Source organism: Macaca nemestrina, chromosome 16 (assembly GCF_043159975.1).
Source record: "Macaca nemestrina isolate mMacNem1 chromosome 16, mMacNem.hap1, whole genome shotgun sequence".
In the NCBI taxonomy this organism is placed as follows: Eukaryota; Metazoa; Chordata; class Mammalia; order Primates; family Cercopithecidae; genus Macaca; species Macaca nemestrina.
In genome coordinates, this window is record NC_092140.1 from 105591037 (window position 1) to 105610687 (window position 19651).

Here is a 19651-nt window from a genome sequence, read left to right on the forward strand (position 1 = left end):
ATGATGTGCAGGCTCTGAGGGGTCTCGCCAGGAAGGCTTGCACAGTCGGCCCCCAGGGTGGAGTGGGGCTGCAGCAGGTCTTGCAGGAGCTGGAAGTGGGGGTGAGTGTCTCGCAAGCGGGACCTTTCAAATGGGCCCAGCAGGATGCATCCGTTGAAATGGTGCCACCTAAAGCAGGGCTGCGACCAGCAGGGCCTGAAAGGCTACAGCGGGCTCTGTTTCTGCTCTCTCTTGAAAGAGTTTCTGCATGGTTTTCCTTGGTTTTTGTCTGTTTGGAGGACGCTTCCCCCTTTTTTGGGCTTACCTAGCCTTCTGAGCTTCCTTGTTGAGTATGACAAAGCCCTGAGAAGGCATTTTTATCGCATAATTATGTTATCCTGGTGGCTGGATAAATGACCTGCAAATGTGGGTGACTCAGTAGCTCTGAGTGTGTTCAATATGCAAGCCAGAGGTGGGAATGAAATGTTCAGGCAGGCATCAGAGGATCTGTTCTCTGCTTCACACTGGGGCCCTGGTTTGCTGACAGTCTTCACACTCAATCCAAAATGGGGATAATGAAGTCTCACGAATTCGGCTTCAGCTGAGAGCTGCCTCCAGCACAGTCTTGTGTGAGTAACAGTTTATAGGTTTGGTGCAAAGGGCGGGCGTCAGTTGATCTTATTTGTGGTGGTGCTTATGGTGGCTTTTCCGTAAGGAATGTAGACTTTATTAGCTTTGGCAAGGGAATCCTGAGTGATAAATTGGAAGAATGTCTCAGGAAATTCTGGAACGTGCAGTGAATCTGGAATCTGTATGAAATTGAGATTTGGATTCTCACGATTTCCTAATGCTACCCCGAAACCCAGTAGTTGACATAGTCGTAGAGCTTCAGTTGCGCTGCCCCAGTTCCGCATTTTAAAAGGAACACGTTGCTTTCATCTAGAATGTTCTGAGTTCTGACTACTGCCAGCAGAGTGACCAGCTCTCTGCATCAGAGGGGAAGCCAGGGCTGCGTTCACGGCGTCGTGGCAGCTGGGAGCTGACCCTGGACCTCAGACACGTGTGATGCTGACCTTTTTCTGTAAACTCCAAGGGTGTCGTGGTCTCCTTGGCGCTTTACAGTCTTCTGAAGCTTTTGATGTGTCTGCATTTTATAGATTTTTCAGAAGTAGACAGCATTTTCCCACACCCTTGCGCTGAGTTCCGTCAGAGGCTGGTGTGTGGGAAGCACCACACCCACATTCTGACAGGGAAGACTCTGGTGCCCAACTGAGGTCAGAGTGGAAATTTGTTCTTCCTTCCCTCCAGTCTGGTCCAGCTGCTCCCTGCTTGGTCAGAAGAAAATCATGCTTTTCCAAGTCGTAGGCAAACCCCCTAAATCAAACATTTGTCTTTTTTCTTTAATATGCCCATTTAGTTTATATGGGACGATAGATACAGAAATGTCTTTTAGGGGAAAATTAATTTCTTTAATTACAGAGAACTTTTTGGATTAAAACTGCAATCAGGAGGCTATTTTGTAATAAGATCTAGTTAAATACTACAGTGGAAAGCTCCTTATATTTGATCTTAAACTTGGGCCTAGTGTGCGTGGCCGCGTGCTAGTACTCATGACGCCACGCTCAGCTGTGAACTACAGGCACGGTACATACTTTCTGGTTGCTTTTTTGAAAGTCTTATTGCTTGGCCTCTCTGATTCAAATGTTGAGTTACGTTGATTCTGTTCAGAATGTTCATCCCTCCGTCTAGGGTCCAATCGTCCATCTCAGAGGAGGAGACCTGAGGATGAGATAGAGGCCAGAGGGCTGTTGGGTTGAGGGCGAGGGTGGAGCATAGGGCCGGAGGGGCATGGGGCCAAGGGTGGGGCAGGGGCCTAAGGGGTGCAGGGCTGAGGCCGGGGCAGTGGTAGGAGGGGTGTGGGGCTGTGAGTCAAGCTGCATGGTGGCCTCTATGAATTGGGAGACTCCAGGCAGGAATACAAGCTACGGACTCCTTGACTTCAGCCCTGGGACTCCTGACTTCCAGGGCTGAGAGGAGGTTTGCATTTGTGGTAATTTGTTGCAGCAGCAATAGGAAGTTAATGCATTGTATCTGTTCTTCACCTCCAAACCTTTGAAAAGTAACCCTGTTGTATCGGCCTTTTGTGTGCCCTAAATTCTAATGAGATGGTTTGTAGGAAATAACGGACACAAACGGTGGCAGAATGCAAAGTTGGACAGAAGCAGTGTCTTCTGTGGTTCTGTAGTTTGGGTCTGGGAAGTTAGATTTCGGTCAGAGTGTGTGGTCTTGTTCAGCGTGTACCTGGAGTACTTGTTCAGAGCCCCTGGGGGAGTGGTCTTTAACACTGTTAGGATTAAAACTCCAAGCACATCAGGGCCAGAGTTCCTGAGTCAGTGTTAGGCGACCTTTGAATAAGAGTTGGCATGTAGAATCTGCCCACTTTACTAGTATGAAGCAGCAAAATCTTTTTTTTTTTTTTTTTTGAGATGGAGTCTCATTCTGTCTACCAGACTGGAGTACAGTGGTGCGGCCTCGGCTCACTGCAACCTCCGCCCCCTGTGCTCAAGTGATTCTCCTGCTTCAGCCTCCAAATTGCATGATTTGTTTTCCTGTTTTATATACTTAGTATATGAAAACTCTGCAAACTTTATTAATACAAATGACATGCCAGAACTTATGAGAATCCAGCATTTTCCCGTGCAAATTAGTAGTGATGTGGAATTCCTGGGCTGATTTGGTTTTATAAGACATGGGACGGATTCTTTGCCTAATTTCTGTGGAGCTAACAATTGTTAATCGCCCAGCACTCTTACCTCCCCCAACAGCTCAGGTGAGGGAGTTACCCCCGATGTCATGATGAGAGGCAGGAGACTGAGGCTTAGATGAGCAGGTGACACATTACTGTCCAGCCCCACCAACCCCGTAGTTTCCTGCCATGGCTCAGCTGTCTTCCTGCAAGAAAGGAGAGACACCCTGGTGCTGGGTAGAATTCCTTGTGAACCGCTTTGCATCCTCCAGGGAGTTCTTGCTTTACGGTGGTGGCTCATGGGGACGCCTCTGGCCCACTGAGAAAGTGACTCATGTTGTAACATTACTGTCTCTGTCCGGCTGCTGTCGATTGGGTGATTTGTAAACAGACATTTATTGCTCACAGCTCTGGAGGCTGGAAAGTCCAAGGTCAAGGCAGTCCAAGGTCAAGGCACCTGCACATCTGGTGTCCCAGGGCCTGTGGCTTACAGACGGCAGCATCTCACCGGGTCTTGCGTGGCAGCAGGCATCTCGTTGGGACTCACATGGTGGAGGAGCAGGAGGGCTCCTCCAGACCTCCCAACAAGGACACCAACCCCAGTCCTGAGAGCAGGACCTCCCAAAGGCCACACCTCTTAATGTATCCCTTCGGAGATGGTTTCAGCATGAGGTTTTGGGGACATTCAGGCCAGAGCCATTGCTCTGCTGTGGTGTTAGGGCTGAATGGCATCATTACTGCAGCAGAGCCACAGCTTCTTATCTGCATTTGCTGCAGGAGGAAGACGCAGGTGCCTGTGCAAGTTGGGGTTCAGTGCAAGAAGTCGAGACCCTCTAGGAATCTTAGCAGGAGGAACTTAAGGGCTTTGAGAACTGACACCTTAGGACTGTAGTTTTCTTCAGACCGTAAAAACCTTGGTGTGTGATAATACTGAACATTTCCTGAGCCCTGTGATCCTGTAAAACAGTGATGGTTAAGACATTCCCCCTCCCCACAACTGCGCCCCCCTTTTACTGCAAGAAGCCCCTTCCCATGTGGCTTAGGCTGACTGGCGGATGACCATTTACCGAGGACAAGGCCAGACACAGGCCTTCAAACCCCTCTTCTCTGCCTTATAAGTGATTAGCTAAACTGCCTGTTCCCACTGATCAATCACCTCCCACCTTGAAATGGTTCTTCGTGGTGCAGTTGCGCCAAGGGGGATGGACTTGTCTTTGACTGTCGCCTTCCACAGAGGACAGTTAGTGTGGGCAGGAACAAATTCTCTGCTACAGGTCTGCATTCCAGGCTGTTTCCAGAAGTGGGAATTCTGGTGCCTTGGAGTCTGGGAATGGATTTCTAGTGTCCCAGCTTCAGGTGGAGTTGAAATTGAGTGAGGCAACCCACCACACCCATCTGGAGCCAGGAACTAGAGCCATTTTTAAAGTGGCAGTTTCTCCATAGGATTACCCAAAAAATGCGCTCAGCACGTTTCTTTCTTTCTCATATGCATTTGGCCATCTAAAATGGGAATGGTGGTTTTTTGAAGCATGGATGTAGTTTTAAATTTTGAGTATTGTAAACCTTAATGTAGCTTCTTAAAATGTTTGCCTGATTATCTGGAGATTTACTAAACCTTTGGAGTGGTAATAATGAGTTGATCTATATGACTTTGCTTTCTATGATGCAATGAAAGTACTCTAATTAAAACCTCTGCAGTTGGGTCAGCAGGTGATTGGCCAAAACAAATTCTGCTTTTTGGGTTTCTTTAACCAAACAAGGGCGTAGAGTGTAGGCTGAAGTGGCAAATTCATTTCAGAGCACGCCAGAGCCCTCAGTGATTGAGCAGCCTTCTCAGGTGAACATGTAACGAGCCGTGAGTCTTGGCAAGCCTAGCTACTGATGTGTGCACTTGACACCACAGAGCCACACCTAGGAAGATGTGGTTTCTGTGACAAGCTTTGGAAAACCAAAGTTCAACTTAATTATCCAACTTTGTTACAGAAAAAGCTTAGACCAGATAGCCAAAGACCTGATTGTTTCATGGTTGAGACATGGTTATAAAATTGCCCTTACTTGGTGCCAATCAGTGTTGGTCCACAGTGATACTCCTCCAACCTCACTGAATAGTCTGGAGACTGATATGAGACTGTGAAAATCCCCTTAAGGTGAAAAGGGCTCTGGGGCACCCGGGAATATCCGCACACCCGTGGCCATTCCCCTATAAGGTGGAGAGGACGGCTGGGTCACGCGGGAGCATCCGCACACCCGTGGCCGTCCTCTTTTTTTTTTTTTTTTTTTTTTTTGAGACGGAGTCTCGCTCTGTCACCCAGGCTGGAGTGCAGTGGCCGGATCTCAGCTCACTGCAAGCTCCGCCTCCCGGGTTCACGCCATTCTCCTGCCTCAGCCTCCCGAGTAGCTGGGACTACAGGCGCCCGCCACCTCGCCCGGCTAAGTTTTTGTATTTTTAGTAGAGACGGGGTTTCACTGTGTTACCCAGGATGGTCTCGATCTCCTGACCTCGTGATCCGCCCGTCTCGGCCTCCCAAAGTGCTGGGATTACAGGCTTGAGCCACCGCGCCCGGCCTTGGCCGTCCTCTTTAAGGCGGAAAGGGCTGCTGGGGTGCCCCGCAATATCTGCACACCCGCGGCCATTGTGACTGTCCCCCTTTCTGCTCGGTCACCTCTGTGTTCCCGCATTCAGGCTTTGGGACACTCATGAACAGCTCGTCCCCTGGGCTGGTGAGGAAGGAGTGGGAGGTTGTTCTGAGGTTCTGTCACTGTCTGCCCTGTCATGAGCTGGGCAAGGCAGTGGCAGTGACCCTGGAGGAGTCTGGTCAGTGAGGGCTCCGGCAGGAAGTGCTGAGGCTTGAGGTGGCTCTGCCAGTCGTAACCAAATGTCTTCCCTCTTATTTCCGTGATTCCTTCTAGTTCTGCACCTTGCACTGCAGAGTCTCTGTGTATCTATAAATACACATGAGTTACGATACAGGTGTCTCTTTCCCCTCTGTCTGCGGCTGGGCCCAGGGAGTGAAGTGCAAGACCCCCTTACTGCTGGATGCCCACCAGCACGAGGCACTGCCTGCCCTGCTGACGAATGCCTACAGCGAGTCCTGGAAGCCTCCTTCTGAGCACCTGGTCTGTTGACAGTGTATACGGGAGACAACTGAGCTCCCCTTGCCCCACCCTGAGCATAAACTGGAGAGGCGGCGGCAGCACTGCCCCCATGGTGCATCCTTGGTGCATGGAGGAAAGTCTGTTCATGCTTAAAACACAGCCCATCCTCTCAAAAGCAGGGTGACAACCACATTTACTTCTGGAATCTTAAATAAGGGCCCGTCTCTTTGAAAGAAGAACGTGGCATGTATGTGTGTACCACCTTTGTTTTTTTTGAGACGGTTTCCCTCTGTCACCCAGGCTGGAGTGCGGTGGTGCGATCTCACTGCAAGCTCCGCCTCCCGGGTTCATGCAATTCTCCAGCCTCAGCCTCCCAAGTAGCTGGGACTACAGGCACCCGCCACCACGCCTGGCTAATTGTTTGTATTTTTAGTAGAGACGGGGTTTCACCGTGTTAGCCAGGATGGTCTCGGTTTCCTGACCTCGTGATCCGCCCACCTCGGCCTCCCAAAGTGCTGGGGTTATAGGTGTGAGCCACCGCGCCGGGCCGTATGTGTGTACCTCTTTACAAGTCTTGCCCGACCTTTGCATTGAAAAATTATTGAAAAACTTAAGGATGTAACTGACAAGAACTTTATAGGTTTCTCCAAGTAAAAATGTGGAAAAGTTAAGTGAACCCATAATGTGTTTTATTCCTATGAGTCCCACACTTGGATTTTTAAATGTGGGCAAAACATCTGTATGTTCTTCAGCCTGATTTCCGTGGAATCGTGAATGAAACGTGCTGAAGTTGCCGTGCGGATTTTGTTATGTGGCGGTGACAAGTGGGGCTGGTCATTAAACAACTGGAGGGATCCCTGTCCTTTCTGTGCTCCTGTTGGACACTAGGCACATGCTTGGGTGTTTTCTGTGTGTGTGGACAAGATGAGGACAGAATTTCCAGATTCACACGGTGGTATCTTCTCCCTTTTCTGTTAAAACGTGTCTTCTGCTGCTTCTACATAGACCAAGTGTTTCTTTCTCTCGCCTGTCTACATAAACGCTGTTTAACAAAAACTGTATTGTAGACATGTGAAGCTGATATTCCACATGATCAAGCAGATAGAGATGACTAAGTATACTGTTTTGTGGAAGGAAGGTTTAAAATGATTTTTAGCTTTTTCCCTGAAATAGGGAATACTTTTAACTTTTTCCTTGAGATAGGGAATAATGAAATGGGAAAATAATTAAATTTTCCCATGTAATTGTTAGATTATATTTAATTATTAGATTATTCATGTATTGCAAGGGAAAAAGGAACTAGATCACCCCATGTACCCAAATGAAAATGTAAATGGGTATGGGCGAGTTCATTTGAACTCCTTTAATTTGTTTTTGTTTGTTTGTTTTTGACAGTCTCACTCTGTTTCTCAGGCTGGGTGCAGTAGTACAATGACAGCTCACTGCAACCCCAACCTTCTAGGCTCAAGTGATTCTCCTGCCTCAGCCTCCCCAACTGCTGGGATTTACAGGCGTTAACCACCACACACAGCTTATCACCTCTTGGAGACTGGCTTTGAGTTTGGGCATTCACTGAACTATATTTTAGTTAATTCTCAAAGTTTGTCACTGTTTATCTTTAATTTGCTAAAAATCTACATGTATTGTAAAATGCGTTACATTTCCTTAGCATTCACGGATTCCCTGTTAGTGGGGCAGAGACACAGAAGGGCAGAAGGCGTTCGGACATCATCAGGGTTGCAGTTGAGTCCTTGCCCCGAACACACTGGAGCTCTGGGCTCTGTGGCCCCACGGGGGTCCTCTGTCCACTGAGGGGGCCGGGTTACCTGGAAGGTCCCTCCAGCCTCTGTAATTTTGCTCTTTTCAGGTTAACATCTCATCGTTGTCCTGGACAACACTGCCTTTTGTTCACTGGCCCACGAGTGAACAGCTGGTCAGTGGCCCGTGCTGCTTCCTTCAGCTGGGAGGTGGTGATGTGATAACACTTCCGTGGAATTTGGTTCTTGGTGTTTTAAGGCTTTAGTTGTATGTTTATTTTTAATCTGCACCTCTGAATTGGTCTTTTGATTGCAGAGATTGCTTACTGGATTTGTTTCTGAATATTTCGTGGATAACAGGAGAACCTTGCTTATCTGTGTGTTCATTTAATGTGTTTTTGCCAGACATTTATATGGGTGTGTTAGCCCTCAGCCCACTTTCTGTGTGTGGTGGAGTCATTGAAATCATTTATGTGAAGTCTCTCTTCTTTTAAGGCCAGAGGACGTGGGGTGGTGTCTCCCTGTACTAGGGGGAAATGGCATTGTTCTGCCTTCCTCCCTGGGAATGCTGGTGTTTCCAGGTCTCTGAACTTGGCTCCCACACTGGGAGTGTAGCTGTGGCTTCTGGAGCCCGTTTTGTGCGGGACTGACTCCTTCACTTGCTTTATTCCCCACCATCTTTGCTGCTTTATGACGCAGGGATGAGGGAGTTGGGCCCGGGGGCCTTGCCTATGCCTGAAGGGCCCGATGCAGAAAACTCCTGGTGGGAAGGATGTTCCTTGAGGGCAGCTTTTGGAGTGTTTTCCTACTTTTAACTGAGAAGCAGCTATTCACATGGTTCTATTCTGCTGGTGTGTTTCAAAATAATTGGTGTAGAGTTACGAAGATATCCGAGACACCCATGATCCACTCCGGGCCAGTGCCGGGCATTGTGCTCAGATGCCTTCAGACCACATTCACATGCCAAAGATTCTTGCTTGGTTATTCTCAAACTTATGAGAATCTAAAACGCGAGCCACGGTATGGATTTTCTCTTGAGCCCCCACGACTTTGCCTTGTATTTTGGGCATGAATGACTTCATCAAGGGGAAAGAATTTGAGGAAGGAGCCTCTGAGGCTAGGAGGGGGTGGGAAGGGGCGGGGGAAGAGGAGGGAAAAGGAGCTGTAGAGGGAGGAGCCAGGCTGGGGCTGGGGCATCTCCCCATGATGCTCCCCCACCCCTGGCGCGAGGCCCCAGGGACTGATTGATTGTCCCACAGGAAATGTGTATGATTGCGTGTCTGTTTTGTGGGCTGGCCATTTGGATTGAGGGAATGTCTGTGTTGTGATCCCTTATTGATTCGAAGGTTGGAAAGGTTTGTGCTCAATACAGGGGTCTCTTGGTGCGATGGGAAATGTGATCGCAGCCGCCTTCGGGGTGGGGAGAGCCCTCGAGGCCCTCAGTGGTGGCCAGTGTCGGCCTTCGCTTCCCTGGGTGAGCTGCCCCCAGGGTGGGAAGGGAGGTCCTCGGTGGTGGCCGCTGTTGCCTTTGCCTCCCTGGGTGAGTGCTGCTCCATCCCCGGCTCTCCGACTCCTTGCCTGGCACCTTCCTCGTTGGAAGCCGTGATCCATCAACTTTGTCCATGCGTGTCCTGCAGACTAGTGTTGACTGCAGGTTCAGGAGTGGTCAGAGGAGGCCCTCATGATGCGAAGCTAAACGTTTAATGATGGGGCTGCTGAGTGCATGAGCTGCGTCAGCCCAAGAGTCTGGGTAAGAGGGAACCGCGGGGTGGAGGGAAGACTGGACAGATGGGTACTTTACTCGGCCCTGGGAGCATGGCCAGGTCCACGCTCAGACCTCCTGGTTTCTCCCATATTTCCATAAATAGCAAGGGAAGGACTCGGGGCACCCAGAGACCTCAGGGGTATAAGCTGTGTCCTCGCGTGGCCCCAGCTGTGGCCAGTGACGTTATTCTCTTTAACCTCAGGCTTATTTTCTATAAAAACACAAAGGGACAGAAGTAGTTCAAGGGCCTCTAAAGACTTACATAATTGTTAATAGGCCTAATTTTATGATTTCTTATGTATTAAGAGCAAATCATGAAACAAACTCATTTCTGTTTGAAGAAATCTTTACTGCTCTCATTTTTGTGGCAAGCAGCATTGATTCTTTGCTTAGTGAGCGTTAGTGCCCTCCTGCCCAGTGCTGCTGCCTGGCGTGTCCTCGCACACACCTCTGTCCATTGGTCTCCGTTCACCTTTCCGCCTAGAATTGTAGGAGGGGTGCTGGGATCTTAGGGCTAGAAAGAAACCCTGAAGACCACTTTTAGGGGCGACTTTTAGTCAGGGCTTCCAGAGAGACAGCCAGCCGGGTGTGCGTGTGTCTCCAGGGCGAGGCCTGCTGCAGGGGCTACAGAGTCCAAGAAGCCCCAGGCCCCACAGCCTGCAAGCTATAGTCCTGGGAGGGTGTGGCTTGAAGACTTGAGAAGCGGAGGGTGCAGATCCCACCGGGGTCTGAGGAGCTGAGACCCAGGAGCACGGGCTGCAGAAGACAGATGTCACTGGCCCATCAGCCAGACAGGTGGAGTGAACCCAGTTTTCCCCGCCTTGCTGTTTTACTCGGGCCCTGGGTGGATAGGGTGGTGTCCCCCACACCGGCGAGGATGGGTCTCCACTCAGTCCAGAGGCAAACATGCATCTCACACAGAAATAATGCAGAACCAGCCATCTGGACACCCCGGGCACGCTCAGGTTGATGCACAAAACCAATGCCGCGCGTGGCCCTGACATCTGCGTGTTCGCATCACTCCACACACATTGCTCGGTCATCACCTCGGTGAGTTTGTAAGCTCGTTGTGTGGTTCTGGGGCTCTTTGTCCCTGGTGATGACAGGCTCACCACTGCCCCAGCTCAGGTATAGAAGGTGATGGCACCAACGGCAGGTCTGAGGTGAGGGCGTGTTCCATCTCCTCTCCCTTCTCTGGCTTTGCAGGCCTTTGAAGTTGGTCCTGGAAAGTGAAATTAGTTAATGCTGATTTAAGCTCCAGGTCAAAGCCGGGGGTGCCGAAGAGACCCGCCCTTCACTAGGGGTGTGAAGCATTGGGCCCTCCCATCAGGAGGCAGCAGGGACTTGAGAAAGCCCCACATGCCCTCCAGTTCCCTTATGTTGAAATTTTTTATACTCGGCCATGCCCGGTCATTTTGGGAGGTAAATGGGGGGGTTCACATGGGGGTGTGCAGTATTCTTAGGTGTCAGGTGCGAGAGTTGAATTTGTAGAAGCTGTGCAGATAGGAAAGGGCCTGTCAGGGAGTGCTGTTTACATGGAGCAGATTTAAGGCGAGGTCTGTGCTCTGCCTGGGTCCTTGTCTGACCGGTGTCTCCCACTCTGCAACAGGACGTTCACGTGACTTGGCGCCATCGTCCCACTCTGTGTAGACGTCTGAGGATCTGTGCGCAGCTGCTCTGTGAGAACAAGTTGTGATAATGAACTGAGAAACAGTGAACAAACCCTGAATTGGTTAGCACTGGTTCCACGGCCACTTCTGCCGTGGTTGGAGTCATTCATAATAAAGTGTGCTGGACTCCTATGCAGAGCTCTGAATTTCAGAGGCCCTTTAACTCGGCAGCTAACCAGTCGCTTCCTTCAGAAGACATTTGGGTCCCCTTTACCTACCAGGGTGACCCTGGGAGTTTGAAGATGAGTGAGACAAGCCCTCCGTGTCTTGTGGATTTTACTGTCCAGAGGGGAGACAGATGTGGATGGTGAAGGAGGCCCTATCAGAGGTCAGCGCACGTCAGTTTTGTTTCTTCAGCACTTGCTGTGTTCAGGCGGTGCCCCGGGCCATGTGCAGAGCATCTGGGGACCCTGCCCATGGCATCCCAGGCACAGCTAGCGTCTGCGCCATCTTCATACTTGGCCTGAGTTTTGGGGAACTACCGAGGATGGCTTCTGCCTTTGCTGGAGAGAGTTGGAAGTCAGGGCAGCCCTCCACAAGGAGATGATCGCCAGCTGATTCCTCAAGAAAGAGAGGTGGTCCCCACATGGGCAGAGCAGGGCAGCATGCACAGACCTGGGTGTGGGGTCTGGGGCATGTGCATCTGAGTGGGGTCTGCTGGGAGACAGCAAGGGTGAGGTGTGAAGGCAGTTGGAATTGACAGGATAAATTATCACTAAGGCGATGCTGGGAAAACATAAAATTGGGACCCTCTGGGGTAAACGTGGACTTAGGGTGACCCTGGGCGTGGGTGTTTTCAGGCTCTGAAGGCAGAGATTTAGAAAATTGGGGCAGAGCTGAGCCCCAGACGAGGATGAAGACCACCCTTGGGATGTTAAATGAGACAGGGGTGGAAACCCAGTGAATATCCTGGGGTCAGTCCAGCAGGAAGGCAGCAGAGGAGACCGGTGTCCTCAAAGGCCCCTTGGGCCTGCCTCTCAAAGTGCTGGGATGACAGGCATGAGCCACTGCTCCCTGCTGATACTTTAAAAATTTCTAAGCTACTCTCTCTCATACCCACTCCCGTATTTTTTTTTTTTAAGACCAGGTTTATGGCTATATTTTTTCCAAGGGAATCAAAAAGTTACCTGTTTGAAGTACAAATAACACCGTGTTTAAAAACCGAAAATGCCAATTTGCATAGAAGTTTCCAAATACCCAGTTGGTTTGAGCCTTGCATTGCAGTGTCACTACCTGCTCTTAAATTTCTACACGATGTATAGATAGCGAGGCAGGGACGGCTCGTACATCTTCAGGTTTCGATTCTACTAACTTGAGCTATATTTTCATTTATTTTGGCACACCTGTGGGTGTTGCAAGCAATGCCAGGGTATTTATTTTGAAGATTGTCCAACAACAGTTAGGAAGATCTTCACATTTTTAGAATTTTCATAGTAATAGTAATAATTTACAAAGAATTTAAAATTGTGTAGTCATTATTTTGTGTTTTTTCTAGATGTGTCCCGAAACAGGGTTGCTAACTATCATTCTACATCAGAGGATTCAGAACAGTACCCTTTTGGAGCAGATGTCTGTAATCTAGGAATTCCGCCTAGTCAGTTCACTTTAAACGTGTTTAAAAGGTTTTCTTTATCCTAGTTGGCACCTGTGGCTATAGTTTGTTTTCACTGCTGAGGAATATTCCATGATGGAAAGCGTAATTCATCTGTTTTTCATATCGGTGGACATTTGGATTATTTTGGGAGGGTGTGTATGTCTATTCAGCTTTCATTTTTTCAGGATTTTTTGTAGAAGATGATGTAATAGTGTAACATCCTCTGGTACGGAGCCAACACGAACCCTGATTACAGCCACACAGACTCATGCACAGACTCTCAGGCCTTGTTACCAACGCACAGAACCGTTTTCTTGAGTTGAAACACAGTATCAGAACCTGAAGCCATGTGAACGGTTCCTCCGATCTTACACTTGGAATTCACTTTTTATTACTATGTCTGCTAATTAGGAAGCATATCAATTATACAGAAAACTGAGAATGTAAAATTATATGTTTATAACAGAAAAAAACCTTATTTAATACCCCAGAACACATGGGTATGTTTTTCCCTCATGCCCCACCACTGTTTTCTTTGCTTGAAATGAGAAATGACACTTGAAGGTGGTTTTCTAGCGACTGTTAGACTGGCATAGTTCTTCAGAGACAGAGGATGTAAAGCACATGGAGAATTTGTGTCTGTGGAATGTGATTTCCTGGTCGCCTCATTCAGGCTGCTGCCGCCTTCCCCTCTGGCCGCCTGCACCGTGGAACGTCTGAGGAGGTCCCTGTTTCATCCTCGGAAATTCTGAAAAGGAAGGAGAGGAGGGTGTGCAGGGTGTGGTGCATTTGTGTTGGTCCTTCGAGCTTTTATTTGGAGTCTCGGCTGCCTTGGTGGTTCCTGCCTTTATGTCCCTAGCTCGTGGCTTTGTCCTTGTGTCTAACCGTGGCTTTGTCCTTGTGTCTAACTCACAGGCAGACAGATGGAAAGGGAAGTTGTATTCAGCCAACAGCTTGATCTTATTCTCAAGGCTCAAATCGACTGGGCATTTGGAGACTTCTGTGCAAATTGGCATTTTTTGGTTTTTAAACACCGTGTCTTACTTGTACTTGAAATGGGTAACTGGTTCTCTTGGAAAAAATATAGCCATAAAGCTGGTTCTTTAAAAAAAAAAAAAAAAAAAAGGAGTGGGTGTGAGAGAGTGGCTTAGAAATTACACCAGTAATGTTTGGGTGTGGTGGCTTACGCCTGTAATTCCAGCACTTTGAGAGGAGGAGGCAGGTGGATCCCCTGAGGTTAGGAGTTCCAGACCAGCCTGGTCAACATGGTGAAACCCCGTCTGTACTGAAAAGATGAAAATTAGCCGGGCATGGTGACAGGCACCTGTAATTCCAGCTACTTGGGAGGCTGAGGCAGGAGAATCACTTGTACCCGGGAGGCAGAGGTTGCAGTGAGCCGAGATGCGCCACTGCACTCCATCCTGGGCGACAGAGCAGAAACTCCATCTCAAAATAGAGAGAGAGAGAGAAAAAAAAACACCCCGGTAATGGAAACCTGGTTGTGTCATCTGTGATGGAGATGGCGGATTATTTCATTTTTAGTGACAGGATGAATTGGATATGTTTGCAGTATTGCTCTTGACAAGGGAAATGGTGAGAACCAAACGTGCCGCCCAGCTTGGGCCTTGCCATTGGCAGAACACCTGGCGGGCAACAGACTGGAGACTCGGAGACCGAGGGGAGAATTCTCACGCTGTGACGCTGGTGCAGTGTGTGCTTCTGGACTCCTGCTGGAGGGAGCTGCCCCTTTGCCTTGCAGGCTTTGGTGCAGTGGAGACCTTAAGACCTGCCCCTCCTGGCACACCTGTGGGTGTGGCGAGCAGTGCCAGGGCTGAGGCACAGGTGCTGAGCCCGGAATGTGGGACGACAGAGGCTGCACACGCCGGCAGGCGTCTGCTCCAGCAGCCGGGGGTTTCCGCAAGGGGGCGGGGGGTTGGTTTTCCTCCTTGAATTTGGGTGGGGAGGGTGTCGTGGGGTGCTGTGTCTGCACTTGTGTTGCTCTGAGGTCAAGTTGTGGTCCCGAGTCCCTGTCCTTCTGCCAAAGTGAGGGTTTGCCCATTTTCAGGTCAGATTTCCCTTGGGTCCGGGTCTCTAGGAGTGGGACGCATTCCAAGGGGGCGTGAGCACGGTGGACGCGCGTGGGCCTCTTCCTCTCCCCTCAGCTCCTGGGCTGTGTGAAGAGCTGTCCAGCGAATCACCCTCCTGCCTGGTGTTTCATTCACCAGAAATCGTTCACTGTGGACTCTTGAGTCAAATGTAATCCAGGAATGGAACGTGCTGTTGCTAGATGCCACACACAGCATCAGGAGCTTAGTTGGGGATTATATGATCTTACCCCACACCTTAAAAGTAAAGACTATGGTTGTCAGGCCTCTGAGCCCAAGCCAAGCCATCGCATCGCCTGTGACTTGCACGTATATACGCCCAGATGGCCTGAGTAACTGAAGAATCACAAAAGTGCAAATGTCCTGCCTGGACTTAACTGATAACATTCTACCAGAAATAAGTGAAAATGGCCGGTCCTTGCCTTAAGCGATGATTTTTTGTGTGTGTGTGTGTGAAATTCCTTTTCCTGGCTCATCCTGGCTCAAAAAGCTCCCCCACTGAGCACCTTGTGACCCCCACTCCTGCCCACCAGAGAACAAGCCCCCTTTGACTGTAATTTTCCTTTACCTATCCAAATCCTATAAAACGGCCCCACACTTACCTCCCTTTGCTGACTCTTTACAGACTCAGCCCGCCTGCACCCAGGTGAAATAAACAGCCATGTTGCGCTCACAAAGCCTCTTTGGTGGTCTCTTCACACGGGCGTGCATGACAATAGTTAAGGGGACACTGAAGTCTTTGGCAGCTCCAAGAGCTTTTTCAGTTTGTGTCGGGCCATTTTAGGCAGAAGGAAATGCTTGCTTAGAGAACCTTACAGAAATGTTCGGTGCAGTGCCATTAACTCGTGGAATAAATGTGTAACTTTCCATGGCGGACCTCTGGAAAGAGATGCACTTTGAGTGCACCCTGGCCTGCTCGCTACAAGAATCGGCCGTGTCACCCCGCTTTCCGTAGGTCTGCAGGTGTGCGTGGTCTATTGCCCTGCACTGTGGCCATGGAAGGGAAGATGATCTGGAATGCTGGCGACAGTTATCAGTGCATGTTGATGTGTGCTGCTTTCTACAGGGGAGAACATTTCTGTTTAATAAGCATCTCATCACGATGATGACTGCAAGATATTTGAGTCTCATTCAATAGTGTTTCTGGGTTCCTTCTGTTTTTAATCTGCTTTCTAGCACTAGGCAAGTGAAGACATGGAAAGTAAAAACCCATCGAACTTGTAGAGACATGGTGTTGTGTAGGAGCAGACTGTAGCCTCTGGCTCTGTTTAAAGATTGTAGTAAACCTCTTACCTGGCACGGTCAGGGTGTAAATTATCTTGTTTAATCGAAATGTGTATGAGTCAAAGCTGGCGCCTGCATTGTTGACGAAATACCAGATTTTAAGGGAATATGTCAATGGGCTGTAAGATACCAACAAAGTTCCTCACTGAGGTTCGGCGCGGGTTCGGAGGAGCTGGGCCTTAGGTCACCAGGGTCGTCTCCGGGAGCAGATGCTCAGTGTGGGCATTAGTCACTTAGCCTTTCCAGAGCCAAGGAACAGCTCTCTGTGATGGTTTTTGGAACCTGTATTTTTGAGTCAGTTTGTCCCACTTGACTCGAAGTTGCCGCGCGATTTCAGACCTTTGCCTCCACCGTGCGCTCGTTTTCTTGTCCCCTGATAACTGCCTCGGTTGCCCCGGCGTGACATTTGAGCCTCGTCGTTCAAGGACACAGGCTCCGTGGTGGGGCCAAGGCCGCGACTCCGGCTTGCACAGTTCTGTGCCTCTCACCATGGCTTATCACATCACTCCCGGGATCTCCCGTTTAGAGGAAGAGTGTCCCTTTCCTGCAGGCCTGTGTGGTGTGGAAACCACCCCTACCTACCTTATTCCTGTTTGAACTGTACCGTGAAGCTATATCTGTTCTAGTCAACCATCAGAATTTAAGGAACAGTGATTTATGTAACTTATCACACGCTTCTCAGCAGTTCTTTATGAATTTCATTCTGTTGTGAAATTATTGCAGTTTTCATGGCTATGCTGGTCTCACGTTGTGGCCCTTGAAATGAATTCCCTTCCCCATTGTGTGTTAAGGTTGTGCCTGGGAGCTGTTGAGGCCTCACCTCTGCTTAGGGCAGTGGCTTTGCTCTCCTGACAACAGGAAGAATCTTATTTAGAGCATTTCTAATGTAGTTTTTGCTTCCAGACAGTTACTTTTTTCACAGAGACAGCCATTAAAGTCATAAATTATGCTCAGGATGGACACATGGGTCAGCTGACAGAGTGGAGTCCAGAACAGATCCAAAGACACAAAAGCAGTTCAGTGGAATTTGAGTCTTTTCAACAAATGGTGCTGGAATTATGGGACAGCCGTATGCAAAAGAGTGAAAACAGGGAGAAATTCCTGTATGAAAATTAAGGTGGACCATAGCCCTGAATGTAAAATACCAAACTACAAAAGAAAGAGAAACTGTGGAGACCTAGGGTGAGAGCTCTTAGCCATACCATGATCCATAATCAAGGAAGAAAACAAGTAGGTAAGACTCATCAAAATTAAACTTCTAATATAAAAGACACCCCTAGGGAATTGAAGAGACACATTTTCGATAGATGGGGAGAAGATGTCTACGAACCATGCAGCCGGCAAAGGACTCGTATCCAGAATACACAGGACTCCTACGGCTCATGACAGAGAACAAACCACCTGACTTAAAAGCGGAAGGGACCTGAACAGATGCTTTGCTGAGAAGGACTAGGGGATGGCCCGAAAGCATCTGAAATGACCTTCAGCGTGACTGGTTGCACCAAGATGTGCACCGAAGCCGCAGTGAATTTGTTCACACCCCTGCTGGAGCGCCTGACTAAGGTCTTCCGACAGCCCCAGGTGCTGGTGAGGACAGGCAGTCGGGACTCCTGTGCGATGCTGGGGTTCAGCACGGTGCAGACAGCTTGGCGATTTCTTACAAAACTGAACTCACACAAACGTGGGTCCCAGTGACCCCAATCCTGGGTATTTACCCTAGAGAAACAATCTGATGTTTAAGAAAAACTGTGCCCAGATGTTAATAGCGCTGTCTATAGTTGCCCAAAACAGGTTACAATGTGCCACAGCCATACGTGGAATAATAAATACCCAGCAGCCCCGAGGCCTGGCTGTTGATCACAGGACACCCCGGGTGCACCTCCAAGCACGATGCCCAGGAAATCGTGATTTTGCCAGTGTTTTGCGACAACACTCGCAAAAGACAGACCCGGGGGATGGGAGGACACGGAGAGGGTGGTTGCTGAGAATGGGAGGGTATGCTTATGAGGCCCCGTGAGTGGGTTTGGGGCTGTTGGACTGTTCTGCTTGTGTGATGACGATTATGGGAATATTTGTGCCGAAATTCACAGAACTGAACACTGTCCACTTTACAGTAATTTTTAAAAAGTGGTAATATGCTCATTTTCGGTACTGTTTTTAATTGGAAGATGGAGTTTGCAGATGATTTGTCAGGGCAAGCCTGTCTCAAGAGTTTGTAGACGATTCGTTAGGGGCCTGTCTCAGAGCGGTTGGGTTGGGTTGGGTTGGGTTGGAAAAGCCTTCCCTGTTGGGGGCAGTAGCATGGGGCATGGAAAGGATATTGCCAAGGAAACACGTAGAATCCTTTGAGGAAACATGTGTATTTCTAACTTGCTATAAGATAGAATTGGAAATTGTAATGGTTTTGTTTTCTAGAGTCTTGGTAGAATAGGGAAGACAGTGTAATAAAAGCTAATTTTGAAATGAAGAATTTTAAAGATTTTCAACAGCAATTGCTCTAGGAAGTCACCCTGGAAATGTTTTTAAAGATGTTCAGTAGCAATAGCTCTAGGAAGAGTCACCCTGGAGTTGCTTCTTGAGCATTGGTTTCCTGGCTGTATCTTCCGACTTTCATTTTTAAGTTGTGCTGTGAGTTGGGGATGTGTGGGAATAGCCATACCCAGGTGTTGGGTAGGAGTCGCCCTGCAGGGGGGTGCATGTGCCCCGAGGCCTGAGGCACTGTTTCAACCTAGCTTGGAACGTGGGGACTCTTGTCAGAGTAAGAGTACCAGCCTGGCAGGCTGGGGGAGCCCCGGGGTGGTCTGGGCACTGTCCTCCCTGCCTGCAGGATGGCAGCTGGAGGAGCTCGAAGGCTGCCTGCCTCGTGGCTGTCAGCGCAGCAGCCCCTCCTGGCCCTGGAGCAATCTTTGGGTCCATGAGTCTCTGCGCCGGGACTTGCCTCCTGGGACCTCCGCCATTGTCCTGAGGGCCCTGGTGCCACTTTCCCGGTGGGACCCAAGCCTCAGGCAGCTGCGACCCCAGATTTGGTTGCTTTCCCTGCCGTCTCATTCCAGCACGAGTGCTCACCTCACTCAATGTAGAGCCTCAGGTTCCTTCAAGATCCCCAGAGATGGAATCTCCCAATTTAACAAGATAGTTGGTGACAAGATTTGAGCGGCACTGATTTAACTCAGCTTCCAGAGTTTAAGTTCCCAAGACACAGTCCTGCTCCTTCCTTGGCCTCATCCTGTGTGGCTGGTGTGGATGCGGGGTTTCCAGAGGGTGGGGCTGAGGCAGGTCAGCAGCAGGGGGATGGCTCATTATTGATCGCTCAATGCCTTGAGGATAACTAGGATTAATGACCTTTATAGGGCTGTAGTTTTGGAGTATATATATGTGCGTGTGTGTGTGTATGTATGTATGTATATACATATATGTGTGTGTGTGTGTGTATACATATATATTTAAACGAGGTGGACACGGTTATCACTGCATTTTTCTGACATGAAACTTGAAGAGCAGAGGGTTTAGGAAACTCCTGAAGCCACACTGTCAGTGGGACCCGGGCGGTCTGGCCTCAGACCCTGCACTGTTTGCCCCTCACCACGCTGTCAGCAGACCCAGGTGGTCTGGTCTTAGAACTCACGCTGGTCGCCCCTCCCTGCCACGTTGTGAG